At 38.6% G+C, this 21,868-nt stretch overlaps 1 protein-coding gene across 11 annotated transcripts in view; it reads left to right on the top strand.

Moving 5' to 3' along the window:
- The window catches only part of HDAC7 (histone deacetylase 7), a 224,155-nt gene that overhangs the window by 41,073 nt on the left and 161,214 nt on the right, over positions 1–21,868 (top strand). The window contains exon 1 of one of the 11 annotated variants that reach the window (XM_087925514.1): positions 12,714–12,835. The exons of the other annotated variants lie outside the window; for them this stretch is intronic. The gene's annotated coding sequence lies outside the window, so the exon portion shown is untranslated. Of the gene's footprint in view, positions 1–12,713; positions 12,836–21,868 lie in introns of those variants that run through there. 11 annotated transcript variants of the gene reach the window in all.

The raw sequence follows: 21,868 nt of genomic DNA, 5'->3' as shown, positions 1-21,868 counted from the left end.
GTCGAAAGTGCAAACAACTGTCATGTCATGGTTTGAATCACTTTGAACAGCCACTAAATCAACTCTTGTAAGTCAAGAACTACCTGCATTGTTTACTAAAGAGTTCATAGAAATATTTTTTTATTTGGAAAAAGGCTTTAAAAACAGTCCTCTTTGAGAAATCTCCATTTTGTGTCCCCCCCAGCCCAAGAGCCCCTTCAATCACAATCATTGCAAACTGGCACCATCATTTATCATCACAACAAAGTAAGAAATGTGTGAACAGTGGTACAAGCCCTTAAAATAGCTTGTTGCTGTGGTAATCAAGGTTAAAAAAAAGTTCCCTTCAAATTAAATTGGGATATACTGAATTCTGGGAGTAGAAATCTAATATTTTAAAACTGACAATTGTCAACTGCCTTATATTAATCCTTGTTGTGCATCATTTTTACATGAATATCTTTGTCAAAGCAGAAGTAATCGGAAATCATGAAACTGTTGCATCTGGCATTGTTGCTCATTCTTTGATAGGTTTGGGGGGGTTGTTGCTACTCCTATTTTACATGTTGCTTCTTTGGGGAACATTAGGATTTGGAAATTTTTGGATCTGGGGTGGGGGGTACCCCTGTCCCTGCTTGTCCAAGGATGTACCATAAATACACCAATAGAAAATTAAAGCTTTGCTTGGCAGCAACTTAAGAGAGCACCACGCATACGCATGCAAAGGTGTGAGAAAGAAGGGGGTACCCTAGATTTGCAATGTGCAGGATGCTAAAATCAGGTCAAGAAGTTTGCAGTTCAGCTCCTTGTGGGAAGCCAACTGTAATCGGCACGATGTGTTAATGGGGGGTCATCGTGTGCAGATGTTGGAGCACAGGCACACAGGAATTGTGCTTTGTTTTAAGCATGTTGGGTGAATCTATCCGTTTGGCATACCCTTCAGGCTGAGTTGGCCACAAGAGCAAAAGAAATCAATTCCGATTATGTGTTACAGCTTTTAAAAATGTGCAGATGAGGAAGACATTTCCTTCTGGGCCTCGCCCACTTTGGCTAGAAACATTATCCAGACTCTTTCAGGGACCAGACATAGCGTACAAGGCCAGCGTTTGTATGATAAAGTATGGGAGTCTTCAAAACTTTGAGACCTGAGATCTATCTTTATTCCCCCCAAGAGAACTCTCTGTGCCCAATCATGCTCTCTTTCCCTTAAAAAGAAAATGAAAAGATAAGAACGCTTGTAGGCTCACAAATCCCACTATAGATGTGAACCGGTTGGAAGAATGTGTTTCAAGAGCTCAGAGGATGGCCACTTAGGCCTGGGTTGGAATGATCTCTCTGGGATTTACAGTGGATCAACAAGGATTTCTGATCCACAGCAAAAAAAAAAAAAAAAAACCCTGTTCCCACACGTTCCCATAATGCAAGCTACTTCTGCTGACTGCCGGCTGCCTGCAATTTCGCAGATCGATTCTCACCAGGCTCCAGGTTGACTCAGCCTTCCATCCTTCCGAGGTGGGTAAAATGAGGACCCAGATTGTTGGGGGCAATAGGCTGACTCTGTAAAACCGCTTAGAGGGGCTGTAAAGCACTATAAAGCAATATAGAAGTCTAAGTGCTATTGCTATTGCATGCCACTGCTGGAGAACAAGTAGAGAAAGCTGGGGAAAGAATTGGACATAGAAGTGAGTGCTTCTACATATGGAATGATTGTTTATTTCTTACAATAATTAGTATATTGTCTAATCACAGGATTTCATGCAGTTTTTCTCAATAACGTATACACTAGAAATAACTCAAGGAACATCATCCAACAGCCAACATAATATTCCAAATATCATCTAAGCCCATAAACCAAAGGAAAAAAACTAAAACAACAGCAAAAGGTGACCCAACACACCAACCGAGAGACCTTAAATGTCGGATTAAGAAAAAACCTGAAGTCCCATAACTCTATAAAGGTTACCCTTACGAGTACAATTGAGCCCATAATTCCTGTTACTAAGCAAGGCAGTTGTTAAAAGTAAATTTTGCCCCATTTTTTGACCTTTCTTGCCACAGTTGTTAAAAGTGAATTGCTCCAGTTGTTAAATTAGTCACACGGTCGTTAAGTGAACCGAGTTTCCCCATTGACTTTGCTGGTCAGAAGGTTGCAAAAAGTGATCACATGACCCCAGGACACTGCAAATGTCATAAATGCGTGTCAGTTGCTAAGTGTCTGAATTTTGACCAGATGACCCTGGGGGATGCTTGCAAGTGTTGTAAGTGTGGAAAACAATCCTAAGTCGCTTTTTGTAACATGGAACAGCCACTAAATGAACTGTTATAAGTAGAGGACTACTTGTAATTACGTTCTCATAAGCAGGCTTGAAGAGGGCTACAGCGTGCTTTACTCTGACTTTGACCTGCCTCCAAAGATGGTTTCAGATCTGGAAAATGAGAGTATTTATCTTCACTGGGTTGCTGCAAAAATAATTCATCATGGTATAGATCAGTGGTGGCTAACCTTTTCGGCACCGAGTTCCCAAAGCACGGGTGTGTGCATCCCCAAAATGCAATACGTGTGTGTCCCCTGCACATCCCCCGACCCCTGTACAAGCATGCACCCCACCCCGACACATGCACTTGGGGCCCTGCGCATGCGCCCTATGCATACACACACATCCCCCACACATGCGCCCTGTCCGCCACGCATGTGCGGCAGACCCAAAGACCGGCTGACCAGCGGGAGGTGAGCATGCACATGCACGGCGGAGCCGAGCTGGGGTGATGGCTCATGTGCTACAGAGAAGGCTCTGCGTGCCACCTCTGGCACGCGTGCCATAAGTCCACCATCATGGGTATAGATCTTGAGGAATGTTTGAATCTGCTCTATGCCAGCCTAGATGCTAGGCTGGATTCAAAGTCTGCTTCTGTTAATGGAACAAATATGGGTTGTTTATAATAACGTTTCCCTTATAAGGCTTATCTATGTCTTCCTTGACCAGAAGACTAAAGAATCCTGCAGAACAGATTGGACTGGGTGGGCAGGGATGGTGGAATTCCTTCGTCCCCTGTACAGGTGATGAGAAGAAAGGAAAAGAAACTCCTGCAGCATGAACAAAACTCCGCTTGTGTTATGATAGTTTGTTTATCCATCAGCCCCAGGATTTGCTTTGAGAAGCAGTGGGCCTCCAAGATCTCAAGTGCAAGCACATTTCTGCTATCTGCTATTTCAATTTTTTTTTTAACCATGAATTTTGTCCTTGCTTTGTGAAATGCACCACTGGAATGATGTTTTTTATTTTAATCATGCAGAACTTCCATCTGGTAATTTATTTCATTGTATTTTTCCTGGCAACAAAATGTTTTGTCTATTTGTGTGTCCGTGTGTGTGTATGTGTACACATATGCTTTATATTGCACCCAATTGGTTGCTTTTTCGTAGAACAGATTGTGCAATTCCACAAAGTCCTTTAATTCCTTTCCGGAATTTTTTGAATGTTTCTCAATACAATGTTATGTGAAAGACAGGATTAGTTTACATACGGAAAAAACAAATTCCAGCAAGAGGTAATTATTCAGGAGCTAGTACTATTCCTACTTGGTTCTAGAAATAAATGCTCGAGAGGAAATGGAAATGTTGCAAATGAATTAGAATAGATGAAATTATATTTTTATTGCTTCAAGTGGTTGTTTTAAGACTTTTTATGCTTTTCTGAAGCTTTTGCAATTGGCTGGCTCAATTTTGTTTCAGAGTTAATGTAGACAAAAGAAAACAGCTTCTTAAAAATGTTATACTAAATATTATGTATTTTTTGCATTTCTGAACCATCCATTTCCCTCAAAGAGGGACTCTGGGCAGTGTACAATAAAGCATCAAAATATACAAACAGTATATAAAAATTAAAATGTTAGAATTAAAAATTAAAATTAGAGAAGGATATGCTTCTCTTTGCAGTTTTTACATCATAGTCGTCTACAGAAAAGACCTCAGTGAACTATCAAACAAGAGCAAAACATAATTTAAGTTAAGAGCCATGGTGGCACAGTGGTTATAATGCAGTACTGCAAGGCTAACTCACTGCCCACTGCCAGGAGTTTGATCCTGCTCAGTTCAAAGTTGACTCAGCCTTCCATCCTTCCGAGGTGGGTAAAATCAGGACCCAGATTGCTGGGGACAATAGTCTGACTCTGTAAACTGCTTAGAGAGGGCTGTAAAGCACTGTCAAGCGGTATATAAATCAAAGTGTTATACTATTGCTATTAAGCCCTCCACATGAAGACCAGGTCCATCTTTATTGAATATAAGAGGAGAGGGGAAATATTATCAAACTTTCAAGATTCTTTACTAGAATCTTTATAGTGATTTGCAAACTTGGCAATTTTAAGATGTGTGCATTGTAACTTCCAGAATTCCCTAGCCAGTTTCCTGGCTGGGGAATTCTTGGAGTTGAAGTTCACACATCCTAAAGTTGTCAAGTTTGAAAAACAATGGTCTATATTAGTAAAATACAGTTCCAGTGTTAACTGTGAAGTCTGTTTCTTAACCTGGACCACCTCTGACATATTAAATCCATAGTTCCTATGTATGATTGTTTAATGAATGAATAAGCACACAAATAAATGTTTCAGAGACCTGAACTTTGGAATAATGGAGAATATTTCTTGACTTTATATGAAATATTCTCAAGCAGGGGTGGGATTCTACCAGTTTGCACCTATTCTCTAGAACCGGTTGTTAACATTCTAAGCAGTTTGGAGAACTGGTTGTTAGAAGAAATTACTGGCCTAATCCTGTAAGGAAGGCAGGAAGGAAACATTCTGGTGTTGCTTACAGAAACTGCCTCCATTAACCCTTATTACATTCTTGGCAGGACTAGACTTCCTGTCTCAGGAACTTCTTGGAGTTTTTTCCCCCTCCTTTGCTGGTACTTTGCTTGTGTGGAGTGACCATTCAAAGTTACAATGGCACTGAAAAAAGTGACTTATGACCATTTCTCCATAGAGCTGCTACGAGCGTCCAGGATGGGAGGTGCTCCAGTCTCGGCTCTCACAGGCTGAGCTTGAAATTGAGCACCTCCCATCCTGGACGCTCTATGCAGCTCTACGAGAAGAAGCGTATCAGGCAAGAACCAACGCCCCTTTTCACACTTACGACTGTTGCAGCATCCCCACAGTCATGAGAGGTCAGGCGAGGAGATGTGTGCCTCGATGTGAGTGATGTTGAGTTGGCCATGCCCAGCTAGTCACATGACCACCAAGCCATGTCCACCCAGTCACATGACCATCAAGCCACACCCACCACCTAAGCCACGCCCACAGAACGGGTTGTTTAAAAAATTGAATCCCACCCCTGTTCTCAAGTATTTCAAAAGTGCTATCATAGCCCTTCCCCATCCCAGTTGTCTTTTTTCAAGGCTAAATTTTCTCACTTCCTGCAGTCAGTTTTCATAGGGTCTAATTTGTAGTCCCATGTTCACTGTTGTGGCCTTTTTCTGAACTTGATGAGAAACCGGATGTAGGAGTTGATCAGGCTGAGCCTGAGGGAGGGGTCACGTGCATCATAAATCATGAGTCCCTCTGTGCCCACAAGAGAAAGTCCAGCCTACCTTGAATGTCTCTCTTATCTCCCACACATTTCCCTTGACTGGTAGTTGGCCAGATTCTTGTAGAGAGCTTTAGCCTGCAATAAATTTTTATACTCATTTGAACTGCCTGAATCTTCCGATTTCCTGGGCGCTTGACCCCACTGCTGACAATTGTTCAAGAATAGTTTTTTAGCCAATTCTCTATCAATTTCATTTTCATGTTGTCCAGTGCAGATTAAAGTAGATTGCTAATATGAATGTTATAAGACTATAACATTTCCACAGTCTACCAAATAAGTTACTCGCTTAGAGAATGAGATGATGTTAGTGTAGCAAGACTTGCTTTTAGCAAATTCCTGCTGATAGCTTATAATTGCATTTTTAAAAAACCACTTTTTAAATGATGTGCTCTAGACATTTTATATAAATGGATGTCAGATTAACTAGAATCTCCTGGATCCTCTTTTTTTCCTCCTTTACTGAAGATAGGGATATTGTTTTTGCCCAGTCATCAGATACTTCATCCATTCTCCAAGATCTCTCAAGTTAATATGTAAAGGTTGTGTCAGATCTTTCAAAAGTTCCTTCAATAGTCTAAGATACAAACCATCCAGCTTTGGAGATATCATCAACTCCATAAAGTAATAAATCAATCTTCCCTCACCTCATTTTTCAGTCCTATCCCTTCAGTCTGTACTTCACAATTCCCTAAAAGAACGCATAATGTCTTTCTTGCTGGAGGAGGCTGAGCCAAAATAGTTCTGTCTTTTACTTGTTAATATTTTGCCATTTGCACTGAGCAGCTGCTACACTGGGTTTTTTTTTCCCCTGTTCCTTTTCTATTTAACATCCAGACATGCTCTTTTACTATTATTTTCTAGAGATATTCTAGAGATAAATGTTAGAAATACTTAGAATTCAGTTTATTCTGAATACTAATTATTCCTAAGATTTATCCGGAGAATTCTGAGCTACCTGTATATAATATTTTCTTGGGATCTGCTCCAGTTTTCACCTCCTCTATTTTTCTCTTTCTCCCTCTTCTTTCCCTTCTTCACTTTGCTAGTGCCTTTGTATAGCCGCTTCGGCTGTTCTTCATTACTTCCCCCTCTTGGGAATTGTTTGAAGTTGTGCTTTTATTATCTCCTGTTTTTTTTAAAAGAACATCCACTTATCCCGAGCTTCTTTTCTATTAGCTTCTCCCAACAGGGAATAATCCTATTTATCATTGTTCTGCATTTATTAACGTCTCCACTTTTTTTTTTTTTTTTTTACATACAAGATACACATTGGATTGCACTCACTCACTGCTTCTTTGCTTTCAAGAACTCCAAGGCCACTTTCCCCTTAATGTTCCTGTTACTCTCACTTTCCTAATGAAGCCTTCCTTTCAGGAGAACAATGAGTTGAGCCTCCCATGCCTTTCCCAACCCTCTGAAGGAGAAAGTTTTCAGTAAAGCAAATCAAGAATTTCCTGGAAGGATCACCCTTGGCTGAGTTCATTTCTCAACAGATGTCAATATAATTACTATCACAATTACTTCCTCCTCTTTGAAAGATCTGCACTGTACTTTTTGAGAAACATGGTCCACAGCAATAACAGATATCAACAAAATGTTGGTGTTATACGAATTCTTCCAATTATTTTAATTCAAATGCTATCTAAAATGCCATCAATTTCATTGAACCGGACGTAAATAATTCAAATGTAAGCTCAATTCCTCACTCCTTTCTATTATTTGTGCTCCTTTTGTGTAACTTGTTCTTCAGTTGCTAAATCACATTCACTCAGAATATGGGAAATGACCCTGAAATGAACAATAACTCTGAACTCTATAAGCTATTTTCCCCAATATTTCATTGAATGATTTAATAGGATATCAATACAAAAATGCTTCCGTATCTCTTCACAGCCTGATTATCTGAGAACTTTACTTCAGGAATTTTGCCTCTAATCCCACTGGATTCAATTGAAAGCCTTCCTGATCAAGATGATTTTTTTCCCCCTGCTTATTTTGGTTTTTATGGTCATAAGCCTTTCCTTCCCACATCCTGTGTGAAATAAGCTACCATATAACTAGGTGTTGCTAAATTGATATCCTGCAAATGTTGATTATACCGAGGATTGTAATTTAGTTAAGATTTGTCAGAATCACAAGTCAGCACTTAGGGAGAAGACTCGATTTAGGAATGTGGTCTTACCTTATTTTAGGGAGGGAGGGGATTTCCTTGGGGCATCTCACTTCAGTTGCAGATTACTTCACAGTCCGTGAACATCATTTGACAGCCACAGCCTGAAGAGCTGACGTATTGTACAAGAGTAATTGAGGATGGTAACCCACAGGCAAAGTGCTCTGCACCCTCAATGTCACTTCAGAGAGATGGTGCTTTTCAGTTTACTGTATAGTCATCAGTTTTTGAATGAAGACATGTTGTATGAAAAACCCACCGTTTTTTATGCTCTTGTTGAAATTATGCTGGTTACTGTAACCACCATAAATAACGGGGAGAATTCCCAGGATTGCTTCATCAAAAAGTATTTGTAAACTTGTGCAAAAAGCTTAGATTCACTTTGATTACATGATGTGCACCATGGGGACAGCCCTGTTTGTTACTACAAACACATTTGGATGACCTCAAGCTGCTTTGTGCTGCTTTTTTTTTTTTTTAAACAAATTTTATTAATTTTAACAAAAAACAAACAAAACAAAACATCATTAAACATTAAAAACATAAAACCGCTTTCCATCATAGATCTTTACAAAGCAGATAACACATTATTTTATATCGCATTTTTCTGGTTCATCCCATTTCCATGTAAGCACGTAAATTCCCTTTAACAATTTCACATTATTTCTCTTTACTCTTATTCAATAACATTTCTTTTCTAATTTATCTGCTATTCTGACTTGTTTTTTTAAAAAAAAAAAAACAAATTTTATTAGCTTAACAAAACATACAAACAATCAAGGCATATTAACATAAAGAGTCATTCTGGAAGAACCAGTAAAACGTATCCCAATTTCTCCTTTTCATTCTATTATCCAGATTATATTTCTTATTAATCAAAATTTTTGCCTTTTAAAAAAGCAATAGACAAAACATACATAACACAGAACATAAAAAACCTCATTTCTGAAAGCTGCTTAATCCTGGGTTAAAACTCTTCGCACAGACACAAATTCAAAAATCATATTTACTTTATATGTCAATCCATATCTTATTACCATTTTCAATTTTCTATATAACTTCTTCCCTCTTTTATCTTTCTTAATTATATTTTATTTATCTTATCTCAATACAATTCATAGTACTTATCATTTTTTGTCTGTTCTTTTACAGTTATCCATTCATCTTATTTCTTTGACTATACTTCTCCTGTACACTACTTGGAGTAACACCTTTAACTCTTTTCCCTAACTTAACAATACTTAATATAACACTTAAATTATATTGAGATTCTGGTTAGTACATTCTAGCATTACACAAAAAACTTTATAAAAAAAGCAAATACACTACAATTACAAAATGTAAGCCTACAATCCACCAAAAATACCATAAGAAAAACAAATCATACATACTAATACACATTTTACTCTAAATACACATAGAAAAACACACTTTTATGTACCTTCCAGAATCCCTTTTTCAATTAAATTTACCCATTGTCTCTAAATAGATTTTGTTTCTTAAAGTCTTGCTTCCCAGCATTAAGATTTTTCATCTCCTCCTTTCTCACTTGTTTATTTTTCTCCTTGCCTTTTTTACCCCATTGTCTCTCCTCCTGCTTTGTGCTGCTTTTATGGGAGAAGGTGCCTCTTAACTTTTGGGGGCTGAAACACTTAGGGTTGTCTGCTGAGTATGCTGGAGCTGCTAGACATGGAAAACCTTTAGCACATAAAGCTCTTGACTCAATATAGGCAGCTTGAGCCTACACATTGCATGATTGCATTTGGTGAAGCTGCCCAAGTAACAATTGCTTTGTTGTATACCAGTGGTGGGATTCAATTTTTTTTTACTACCAGTTCTATAGGCGTGGATTGGTGGGCGTGGTGTGGCTTGGTGGGCATGGCAGGGGAAGGGTACTGCACAATCTCCATTTCCTCCCCACTCCAGGGGGACGGTTACTGCAAAATCCCCATTCCCTCCCCATTCCACTAACCTGCTTTCCAGCTCCGTTCTCCTGTGCAGGGCAACAAAAGAAGATTGAGCCAATCAGCTGGGACTCGGGAGGCAGAGGATAGATGGGGGCAGGGCGAGTCAGAAGTGGGATTTACCGGTTCTCCAAACTACTCAAAATTTCCGCTACCGGTTCTCCAGAACTGGTCAGAACCTGCTGAATACCACCTGTGACATTCATGTGTACCCCAAGAACTTTTAGCTGTCTGTCATTTGATGCACATTAGCTGCAATCCCGCAATGGCTTCCCAAAGCCCTCGACCACTCTTGAAAGTGAGGGGACCATGTTGCTTTGGGAAGCAGTTTTGAGCAATTTTTCCTTCGAACCTTTGTCCAAGCAAAGCCCCGCCCCTTTCAAAGGTTTTCCAACCTTGACAGTTACAGGGCTAATTGTCCCTTTGCCACCAGCAATTTGAATCCAGGACATCAACGTATCTCCACTTTTAATGCGAGGAAAAAAAGAACAGCCCCTCCCAAGTGGGTGACGAGAAAGAGATCAGTGCTCCCCCAACGACTCCTATACCCTAGCCAAAAAAAAAAAAAAGCTAGTCAGGAATTCTGTGAATTGTTTTTCCCAAACACACCAGTGTGGGGAATGCAAATAACAAATGAGCACTTCCTGTATTTTACACACAATATGAAGAACTTGCTTGAGCATGTTTGCACTTCAAAGCTCTTCCTACCAAGGAACTGCTCATCCATAAAGGTGTGAAAAATTGCCTAATCTTGTTCTTGGAGTCCTTGGCAATTATCAGGTTCTAAGGAAGAAAAATGGCTCCACAAAGGACAATGGTGAAAAATTAGAATGTAACTATTTGTTCCTTAAGTGAAAAGCAGATTCACAGAAGCAAAATTCTACAGGCAAAATATCCCTTCATTGAAGTGTTGCCTTAAGGAGCTGGAATGGAACGCTGGATTCCATTGTTTCATATCCTGATTGGCAGTAAGATTAGGGAGAAGAGAAAGAAGGACTCTATCTGTATATATACCCTAAGGTGTTTGTTGACCATCAATGCTATAAGACAAATATTTCACATTCATCATATTTAGGATTTCACTTGTGGGGTAGAACCATGGGTCGTTAAAAAGACATCATAATGCATATTTCCGAGACAACTGGTTCCAGCTAGCACACTGCTTTCTGATTCTTCATGGCTTTCCTGCTGAGTATTTTTTTTGATACATTACATTTGATACAATGGTTTTGATACAAAATTAATTAACATTATCAGCATTCTCTTGTTTAGACAACTTAAAGTTTTGGAAATAAAGAAAAGAGAAAGAAATATACTATCTATATTAATTACAATTTAGGAACTCAACATTATTTGCATAAATTACTTGATTTTTTCATCCAGTTGAGTATGATGACATGGGGGGGGGGGAAAGGAACTGCTGCAAATTGCATCAAAATATTCATTATACGGCATATTTTGGTTTCGGTCTTGAGGTAATTCCCTTGTGTTAAAATCTCCATTGTGTACAGATAGTCCTCAAGATACAACCATTTGTTTACCAACGACTTTCTAGTTCTCTGTATATATATACACACACTAAGTATACACATATACCTACACACATTTGCATACACACATATGTGTGAACAAAACTCTGCATTGGTGACAGGAAGGGCGTGCGGCCCTTAAAAACACTCTGCTAGCTCCACTCAGTTGCCCAGACTTCACCCCGCAAGGGATTATGGGGTCATTAAAAGATGATGATGATTTGCATGCACACATATTAATAAAAGAAAAATGTTCATTAAAATAAACCTACTTAAAAAGAAAAAGAACTATTGAATTCGTAACTTCTCCTTTTTTGTACATCTCCTCCTGCTGAGAATTTTAACCAGCTAGGTCAAAACTGAGCAAAGTAATCTAAGGAGGTCAGTAAGAGTAAAGGAGTATGGTCTGGCCATCAACTTGATGATGAGTCATTTCCCCACTCCTTCACACCATTTTATAGAGAAAAGAGTATTTTCTGTCTCAGAAACCACAGTAACAAACCATTAAATGGTTGGTTTTAAAAATGCAAATATAATGAGCAAGTTTCCTCAATTGCATTTTTCAATGTATGCCTTTGGATTTTCACTTTGAAAACATTAAAAAAAGGACTTCATGCTTGCCATCCTTTTTTTAAAAAAACTGCATATTATGTTGCCTTTTCATTGCTGTTGCTTAATTATAATAAAAGTAATAATGTTACCAATTCAGGATTGGTTTTGCTATTATATTATTATTAAGATTGCAGTAAAAATTTTATAGTAAGGGGAATATAAATACAAAAAAAGCAATGTTGATTCCAGAAAAGACCAAAATCTATATGAAGCATTGCATTTATTAAGCCAAGACACAATTATTATAAGCTTTTAGTTTTCAATATACTTTGTTCAAAATAATGAAGTATTATTCATGGTGATTGAATAATTATTATTATTGTTACCATTATTAACAGATAAAAGTATAGTATCTGTATTGTGTTAATATTGTATAATAATAACAATATAATCTGCATAATTTAAATGGAATGGATCTTTAATATTTTAAAATATTGTTTCTTTCTGTTGAACCGGTTGCCAGCCTAGATTTTACTCTTTTATTCAACAAAGCTTGAGAATATTCATATATGTGCAGTAAGCATGTATGTGTACACACACACACACACACACACACACACACCAAAGAAGAAATGATTTAGTAATAAACGTAGCTTGTCACTATACTGTTTTTATTATTCAAATAGAAGAAGTGATTCTCATCTAGGCAATGTTTGCTAATGTTGAAACTTGAGGGCAACTTGGTCCCTATTTTCTAAAGCCACCATGGAATCATGCCCGTTGAGGCAAAGTCATCTGCCAGGAAGGGAATCAAACCAGTTTGGTCTGGTGAGAAAAGGATTTTGTTTTTCTTTTGCATTCCAGAATTAACACTAGCATTGCCTGCCTGGGTATTTCCTTCTATACCCCGTGTAACAGCTGCTTAACTGTCAGAGTTGTATAACAGTGGTGCAAGATCATGCATGGATTTGTAAGCTAATTTGAAAGAGCTTTTTATCGCATCAAGAGATTGTAAGCACCTCCAGAGGAATGAATTAATATGATTATTTTACTGGTAAGAGCAAAGGATGATTATATTGGAAAACTTCAAGGTTCATTTCATGTTGATATTATTCTCCTGTAGCATTTTAACTAAACTATTATTAAATGTCTATGAAGACATTATTATTATTATCCAGGTCATGGTTGTCCCAGAAGTGCTTTTTCTGACAAGTCAGAACTGAAGAAGCTTCTTGGATGAGAAGCAAAACATCTTCAAAGAAGAACAAAGTCCAGTTGCTTTTTGAAAAAGCACCTTTGGGTAAACCATTATTACTAAAATAAACTAATATAATTTGAAGTTGCCTATCTCTAGGGTAATGTGAAATCTGGCACTGCATATAATCACTTCAGTTAAGGGGGCATTGGATTGTTTCACTGTAGGTTTAATAACACAGACAGATACACACACGTACAGAAAACTTACAGAACAAATAATGAAATGCATTATTTTTATCTAATCATGTTATTCCATTTTGTTTAGTTAAAAAAGTTATTAGTTTTTTTTCTAAATGAGCTATTTCAAAGTCAATATTATGGAAGACCCAGATTTCTGTCAGCATTCTGACTGTGGTTTAAAAACAGCAGGAGCTGTTCCTCCTCAAATTGAAACTAATTTATTAGATTGGATGCAAACAAAAAAAGAGTCTGAAACTGAAAAAAATATTGGCAAATTTCTGTTCTTGGCTAGTAATGCACACATCCATCCCCCCACCCATTTAATTCCATACTTACAGACTTTACCAAATGACAGAAACTGTGGTCAGTCTTCCACTGGATGTGGGTTCCTTTATAATTGGAGATTTCATAACAATTTATTTTCTTGAAAATACTTAAAAACTGATTATAACAAGCATTTGATGGCTGGAGGTCAAACTAATTGGCTCACACTACAAAGTGGATAATAATTATCCTTTTCATTTGGTGCAAAGTGAAGATTTTTCATTCTTATTTTCAAGTATGTTAAATGTATTGTATTATTTACATGACAGTTGCCATGAAACAGCCCCAAATGTTGTCATAAATTGGTAACTCCCTGTAAGTGACTTCCAGTTTGCAGTCCCCTTCACTAAGGAGAAAAAGTTTGGCTCAATAACACAATGTGTCTTCTATAAAACTATTATTGTGTTATTGAGAGGCACACAGTTAATGACAATCACGTCACTAAGATAAACTCTTAATTTTGGCCAATAAGATGGTAAAGAATAGTTTAATCAGTTGAGATGTTGGATACTTAGGAGATATTGAAAGTATGCAGGAAAGTATTAAAGTACTTTATATAAATGGTTATAAATGTCTCTGTTTTACAGCTTGTGTATTTTCATTATCTGTTTTGGTTATTTTTAAATGTTTGGCACATAAGCAAGACAGCCAATAAAGACTAGTGGGTAATCTGTTACTGGTCCCACGCCAAACAGACTGAAGACTTTCAGCATCAAATTTACAGATTAATCTGCAAGCAAGTTTTAATCTCCAATTAAAATGTTAACTGATTCATATATCAATCAGAGATCCAAGATTTTAACTCTAGGCAAACAGATGGATGTTTTAGCAAAGAACTATTTGCTTATAGTAGGATAATATGAAGCAGATCCTAGTCTTGGCTTCTTCCCAGATTACAAATATTATAAGTAGATAAAAGAAGTCCAGAAGTAGGACATTTATCTGTACAATCTAAGAAAATGTTAACCGAAGCGTGAGCAAACTTCATATTTATGGGATTTTTTAAAAAATTACAACTCCAAAAAATGCCAAACCAGAAAATTATATTTAGAATTAAAGAGTCTAGAGATTTGTTTCAAACTTAATAAGTTTCACATTTTTTCATAGAAAAATCTGATGCTCGTCATGCCAAGATTTTTGGGATATAATTGAATATAATAATTTATTGCTATAAGTTTCACAAATTAGTTGCTTTGATATAAATAACAAGGAGTCAGAAAGCCTCTGGCTTATTGTAGATCCATTACTGATCTTAGCAGGACATTCAGATCTTTGTCTCTCTAATCTAATATGCTGTTCTAGAATTTCAAACAATGCTCTCTTATATGTGATCATATATGATGATGTTTCTGGGTTCTCAAAGGCATCTTCCACTCGTTGTCCTTTTGTTCTGATTGTTTGCTCTTTGGAGACAGGAACCTTCCAGCTTGTTGTACAGTAGAAGAAAATGACTTAGGATGTATAAATCACCAGCTGTATAACTATCATTAATGGGTCACTTAAAACAGCATTTTAGAATTGCTCAATAGAATTTTTGTTTCTGTACCAAAATAAAGCATAAAGTACCACCAAGTGCTTCCTTTTTAGTTTTTTGGGGGGGAGGGATTGTTTGTGTGCTTCTGCTGTTTTGAATTGTTTATCATTTTTAAATGGAAGAATTAAGCAATTCATAATGAATTTGTCATGACATTCTAGTCTTGTGACAAAGGAGTTGGGTAGCAACTTCTTCCAGATATATTCTGCTAATTGGATTAAACTTTTAATGAGACACCTTTTCTTCTGTTAGACCCCTGGGGAGATAGGTTAGGCAAAAAGTTAGAGACTTGATTGAAAGCTGAATTCCTCCTTCATCCAGTCTGTCACTTTCACTGCTACTTCATCATGCTGAGTGTCTCCTGTTACTATATTTGGCCTACTAAGACGGCCAAAAGCTTTTCCATAAACTGGAAGCCTTGGCAGTTCTTATTTTCATATTTCTGTGAAATTATAGCATCTTCACCAGTGTTAATATCAGAGTTTAGACTAAGAGCTTAATTGGTTTCTGCAGCTGTTGATATTTTTGTGTGTGGGTGTGATTGTGGGTGTGGGTGCCCTGTTCCTGCCAATTACAAGCCAATATGTATAATATTTACGTTTTAATTCACCATCTCATTCATATCTCCACAGCTCTGCTAAATGGCTTGTAGTTCATATTTGCAGTTAGCACACGGATAATTGCAGATTTCAGGAATTGAAGGTTACATAGCAGCTGTTATTTTTGTCCTTCCACCCTCCACCCCCAACCCATTTGTCAAATGAAGTACAAAGTTAACCGTACTTTGGAGAAAATGGCTGCTTGCCCAGTCTGCATTCCTGCTCAGCAACCTAGTTTAGCCTTGAAGGGTCCAATAAATTGGTCGGCATGGAAAGTGATGATGTGGCTGGAGCATCCTTGCGTCAGATGACTGCCTCTGGTGACATGCACTCTTCCTGACCAAGACAGAGATACCTCCTCAGTTCGCAGTTCCCACTCTTCCTCAGAGGCTGGTTGAGAAGCAAGTGTTTTTCAGCTCCGTCCTGTTTGTAGTCTGGGGTTGGCTTGCCAGCATTTGTGGTTTTACAATCACATTTTCCTATTTTTAATGAGAGAAAGATGAGATGGGGAAACTGACTCTCATTTTCTGGCCTTTGGTTGTCAAGGAAAAGAACTGTCAGAGCACCAGAGGAAAAGGTGACATTAACAGACGTGGCTGGGTAGGTGTGCCAGAAGTGTAAGCACTGAGTGACAAGTTGTCGTGTTTTCTCCTGGCTTCCTTTTTTTTTTTCCAGTATGGGCAAGTAAGATCTACACCTACACTTTTAAAGGAGATGCTTCCATATGCCCTCCTTCCTTTCCATATCATTTTCCACACCCTTTGTGTTGGGATTAGACAGGTGCCCATGATCAGAACAACACGAGAATATGAGCAGCTCTATCAGGCATTAGATCATGCATATGACCCTGGACAAAATTGGGCTGAGAGGGAATTTGAAAAGTTGGCTTTTCTACATGGGAGAAAACCCCACCAAGATGCAAACAATTGGCAGGCATTTCTGAGCTACCAACAGTCCTGTAAGGTAGGCCACTAAATTACCCTGTTTCCTCCCCCGCCTTCTTTATTCAAATTTGGTATAGCCGTCAACTCCAATGGACTGGGTTGCATACAGAAACCCAGTAAATGCATAAAACAGATAAGACGTAAAACCATACACGCTCCAAATTAAAACAATCCTAAAAGCCACACCAAACTTTAATGAGATTTTTAAGGAAGAAGCTAGGATGGGAAAGGAATTAATGGCTGGCAAAGGCGATGATCTTTGACTTGGTGCTCTTCCTGGTCAGTATATTCTCTCTGCCTTACTCTGGCAACCTGACTGTAGTATAAACGGGAGTCCTTAGTTTGCCTGGCCCTTGGTTTTGGTAAAATTGGCTGGTGAAAATTCACCCGGTGAAGGAGTTAACTTTTAAAAAAGCAGAGGTCTGGGATGGGGCAGTAGATTTTTCAGGTGATATCTAAGAGATTTGCTGCCAAAGGGCCGAGGGTTGCCATAAACACAATGCCGTAGCCACTTTAGAGGAAGCCCTTTCTCTCCCGCAGTGTCTGGAAGGCGCTTCTCCCCGTTCCTTGGCAAGCGAGAGGGGGAGGAACTCCACATGCCTGCTTGCTGCAGCCTCCTTTAAAGGAAGTGAGCGTTTTCTCCCTTTGCTTTGATGTGCCTCTGAAGCATTGCTACAAGGAAGCAGAGAGTTTGCAAAGGGACAAACTTCTCTCCCCCACCCATCACCCCAAGTCATCAGTTGCTCTTATGGAGGAGGATTCAAAGATTCTACTTCGTTCTCTGAAGATGAATGTCCTTTGCCCGGAGGGAATGCAACCTGTCTGGGATTAGGTGCTCCTTCCATTCATGGGTGTGTGTGTGTGACGGGGCCTTCTGAGAGCTGCATGAGTTCCCTAGTATCCACGTGTGGCTCTAGAGCCCTCTAGAGTGGGTGAAGAAGAACACTGGAGTCTGTTTTTGAATTTGAAGGGATTATGGGAAATTGAGAGCTTCAAACCTTGTGGAAGGAAGCTTAAGGCAGATGCAAACTTGCACATTTTTTTCAGGCCCCAGAACTTGCTAGTTCTTTTTTTTTAAAAAAAAAAATCCAGAATCCCCACTCAAGAGGCCAAGTTCTAACAGTAATCGAAAATTGACAGCATTCGAGTGAACAGCTCCTTCTCTCTCTCTCTCTCTCTCTCTCTCTCTCTCTCTCTCTCTCTCTCTCTCCCTCCCTCCCCCTCAGGTTTTGGGCAGTTGACAGTTTGAAAGTCTCTGGCTCAGGCACTCCTTTCAAGCCTTCATATACCCATGCTCCACTCCTCAAATAGCTCCTAGAACCCCTCCCTTTCACAGGTCAAACAAAGCTGGCAGAAGCTGCATATGCCTCATCTATCACTTGAGTTCTGATGTAACAGCATCTGATCACCTCCTTGCCTGCCCAGCATTCTTGCTGGGACTGTTAACTACTAGGAGAACAACTGACTCTTCACCCAGCTAGTTGTCTGTCTGCCGAAGGAGGATGTATTGGCAAGGAAATGGCACAGAACAGTCCCAAGCTTTGTTTTGCAAGTGAATCCCACGGCAGGCACACGCCCTGCCCTACCCTGCGTCCTTGCTCAGCAGAAGGATTTCCGAGCATAGTAGGTGTAAACATTGTGCAATATAGAGGGCATGAAACTCCTCCTCCAAGTTTCTTTTCCAAACTCAGGAGTTGATGACAATGATGATTATGATAAAAAGCACAAGATATTCTAAATAATATATGTACACAAGTCAGTAAGTCTCAGGGCACCCCCTACCTTGCCTGAGTTGGGGAGAGCAACATTTTAATTTTTCTCTCCCACATCTGATTCAGAATTATGAAAAAGAAGAGAGCAGGCATTCATAATCTTTTTCAAAGAGAATGTTGGAGACATATTCAGCGGAAACCTATGATATTCCTGCAATCATTTAATTTCAGAGCTACCATGGATATGGTGGGAATGTCTTGCCTTCAACCCATGGGAGAGGTGTGTTTTTAGTTTGGGAGTGGGGGCATTATAAGGACTCCAAAATGAGCAAAGAGGAGGAGGAGGAAGGCAGGAAGGAAGGAAGGAAGATGACATGAACAGAATCACTATCAGCTATTGAAGCTCACTCAAAGGAAAGCAAGAAAAATTCAAGAGGCACTGAAAACTTCAAGCAGTTTAAAAATAAATCAGAAAATCAGAAACATCCTTTTTGGAGCATGGCATTGTGTATATAATACTCATATACAAAAATTCAAATGTGTATCTATTGTATATATTAGAGTAATGGGGATGAGCAGTTGACGTGATAAATACTGGGCTAATGAGCTAATATTGGGCACTTTTCTGGAATACCTCTAGGTTTTATATTTCAAAACTTTAGGAAACACATCTGCTTTGCAAATAAAAGATCCCAGATTTGAGTCTTAGCATCTTTTAGTAAGAGAAAATCTCCTTTGAGTCATACTCGACTTTTGATGATGTCATGGATACGTCTGTGTATTTTTCAGGGCAAAAATAGAGAAGTGGTTAGTCAGTGCCTTCTTGTAGGATGTTTGTTCAGTTTCTTAGTCTAGTCTGCAGCCCTGGGTTTTCTTGGTGGCCTTTCATCCAAGTGTTAAACCAGATCCTATCCTGGTTGTCTAGATCAGCCAAGATCAGCTGGATGCTCCTACCTGAATCTGTGTTATCTTAGAATCATGTCAGACTTGAGAACTTATTTGGCAGCTTCTTCTATTCCTATGAAGAGATATATATATTTAGTCATCTTCTTTGAACCTAGCTGACCTCTCAGGGTAGTTCTGCATATTGGAGGAAGGGATGCATTCGATAAAAAAGCAAACCATTGCTTAAACCTCAAAAGTTTCTACCAGTGCAGAATGTGTTTGTTTCTTAAAATCAGCATTTCTGTGCTACATTGTGCAAGGTGCCAGATCCATTTGGGAATGGGCGGCATATACATTTGTAAATAAAATAATAAAAATGTATTGGCATCAATGCTCGTTACAGGAATTTATATTCTTTTACATATAGGGAGGGATCCAGCTTTTTGCACTTGGCAAGCCGATCTTAGGTCTGTATAGTTCTACGCATGTTTGTGTTTAGAATTATAGATTTACAGGGTTAGCCATTCAGTTTCTTGGGACCTTCCCTTAGGAATGTTTGCAGAAAGTAATAGAATTGTTTCTCCCCATATAAGGTATTTACCAGTTACAGATTTCCATTAAGTCAAGCCCTAATTGGGATTCCAGTTCTCATGAAATATAAATCAATGTGAAACTCCTTCACATCAGGATAGTATCGTAGTTAAAATGTCAGTCTCAAGCTTGGAAATTCAAGTTAAAATCTCCACCAAGGACCTTGGGCCAATTGTTATTTCTTTGTTCATCTTACCTAACATGATGGTTATGGGGGTAAAATTGTGGAAATGTGTGTATAATTGGACTGGCTTAACTGTGTATAATAAATAATAATAGTTGCCCCCAAATTTATGAAATGCCATTCCTCCCGTTTTGATTTTTAGGGGAGCTTGGAAAATACTAATTTTCCCTTTGGCATCTGGTGGTGATGGAGGTTTCTGAAGCTTTTTCGGAGTTATTTTTTTTAGATTTGGTCATTTGTTTAAAGTTGTGTTAATGTTTATTTTTTGTAAGTTGCCTTGAGCTCCACAAAATTTACTTTTAAAAAGATTACATTCTCATTGTTTTCCTGAATTTCGGCAAAACTTGGTGCAATAATAATTTCTCAGGTTTCTGAGCCAAAATTATCACCCGGGTCACCAATCTGAAGATTGCTTGCTAAAAGCGATAATGATTAAGAAGTAGCCTAAACTATAAAGTAAAACCCAAAGCTTTGGTTTTCATCAAGCATTTTGGAACGGACTGCTAAGACACAGGACCTGTGACTTCATTTTTCATTCCAAGATAAACTGTTCACAGGGAATGAGAAAGAACTGTGTGTTTTCGTCTGGAGATTTCTATATCTACAGATCTGGGTTCACATATCTTATTAAGTCATGGCTTGTGTAACCACAATTTATTGAATAAACCGCATTTGGCTGGACTTCTCATAGCATATGAAGCCAAAACCACCCATCACATGAAAGCTTAGTGTAGTATGCAAACCTTGCCAGAATTTGATAGTTGGCTAGATTTAGAAATTAGAAGGCAGACATTTTCTAGAAAATAAGATGAGAAATAAGCAAATGTCAAATTTCCTGGAGAAACTATTTTAGGTAGTTTTATCAAATTGCTTAGAAATTGATTTGTGTGTGTGCGTGTGAGAGGGAGTGTGTGTGAGAGAGAGAGATGTGGGGGAGAGAGAGAATTGCACATTACTGAGTTGCAGACTCTGGATAATTTATACTTGGATACTTGTTTAGACTGTGGATAATTTATACAATGTAGAATTTGATGAGTTCTTATTTGGATAATAAGACAACTGTAGCTTGAGATTTCTGTTGAATGTTCCTATTTTTCTAGTTGACTCCTCTTGGTGTTGACTTTCCTCACCCCTTACTTTCATCCTCAGGGACTGAAGAAATAAATCAGAAATAAACCATGGTGTATTTCTAGTTCTGTTCCTTGGCTTGACAAGTAGCAGAGATTAAGGGCACAATAAGCGTTAAGCATACAGTTGGTGCTAATTGGAGAGAGGCACAGGCTAGAGAAGAAGGTCCACTTGACATGATTCAGATGTTCATGATTAAGCAGTATTTTCTGGATCATCAGAACATGTGTGAAACTTACCTTGGAGCACTCCTGCAATTCTGGCCAATGGTGGTCCTTTGGTGAGCTTCATGAGAAGTGGCAATTGCCAGCAACAGGACATTCACAGTGATTGGCATTGGTCTTGAAATGGCAAGCCAAACTGGGCAGTCAAAGCCTGCTGTATTTCAAAATATATTGCCCATATTGCACTCACATAAAAAAGCAGTGAAGTTTTGGTTGCCTTGTTACACTAGCACTTTGAAACCACATGAGTAAGTAGTGTGCATGAGTTGATCTTGGCCAGCCCAAGGAATGGCAGAATGAAGCAGCCATCTTAGGTGAAGGATACAACAGTAGTCTCTGTCCCCAGTTTTCCAGACCTTGTCAGCCTTTCTTCTTACAGACTAAGGAGGATTAAATGTGGTCTAGGACAGGTGTTTTAAATGACAGTATCTTAAAGGAGAAATTCCTCTTCTGAAGTCCCAGGGAAGCTTTCAGCACCCATAAGCTCCACTTGTGCTCTTCGAAAACCTTTCCAAAATGTGTCCC

Source organism: Pseudonaja textilis, chromosome 2 (assembly GCF_049901715.1).
Source record: "Pseudonaja textilis isolate UNSWEBS1 chromosome 2, rPseTex1.2, whole genome shotgun sequence".
NCBI lineage: Eukaryota > Metazoa > Chordata > Lepidosauria > Squamata > Elapidae > Pseudonaja > Pseudonaja textilis.
Note: the sequence above shows the minus strand (reverse complement) of the source record. Positions and strands in the feature narration are given on the sequence as shown.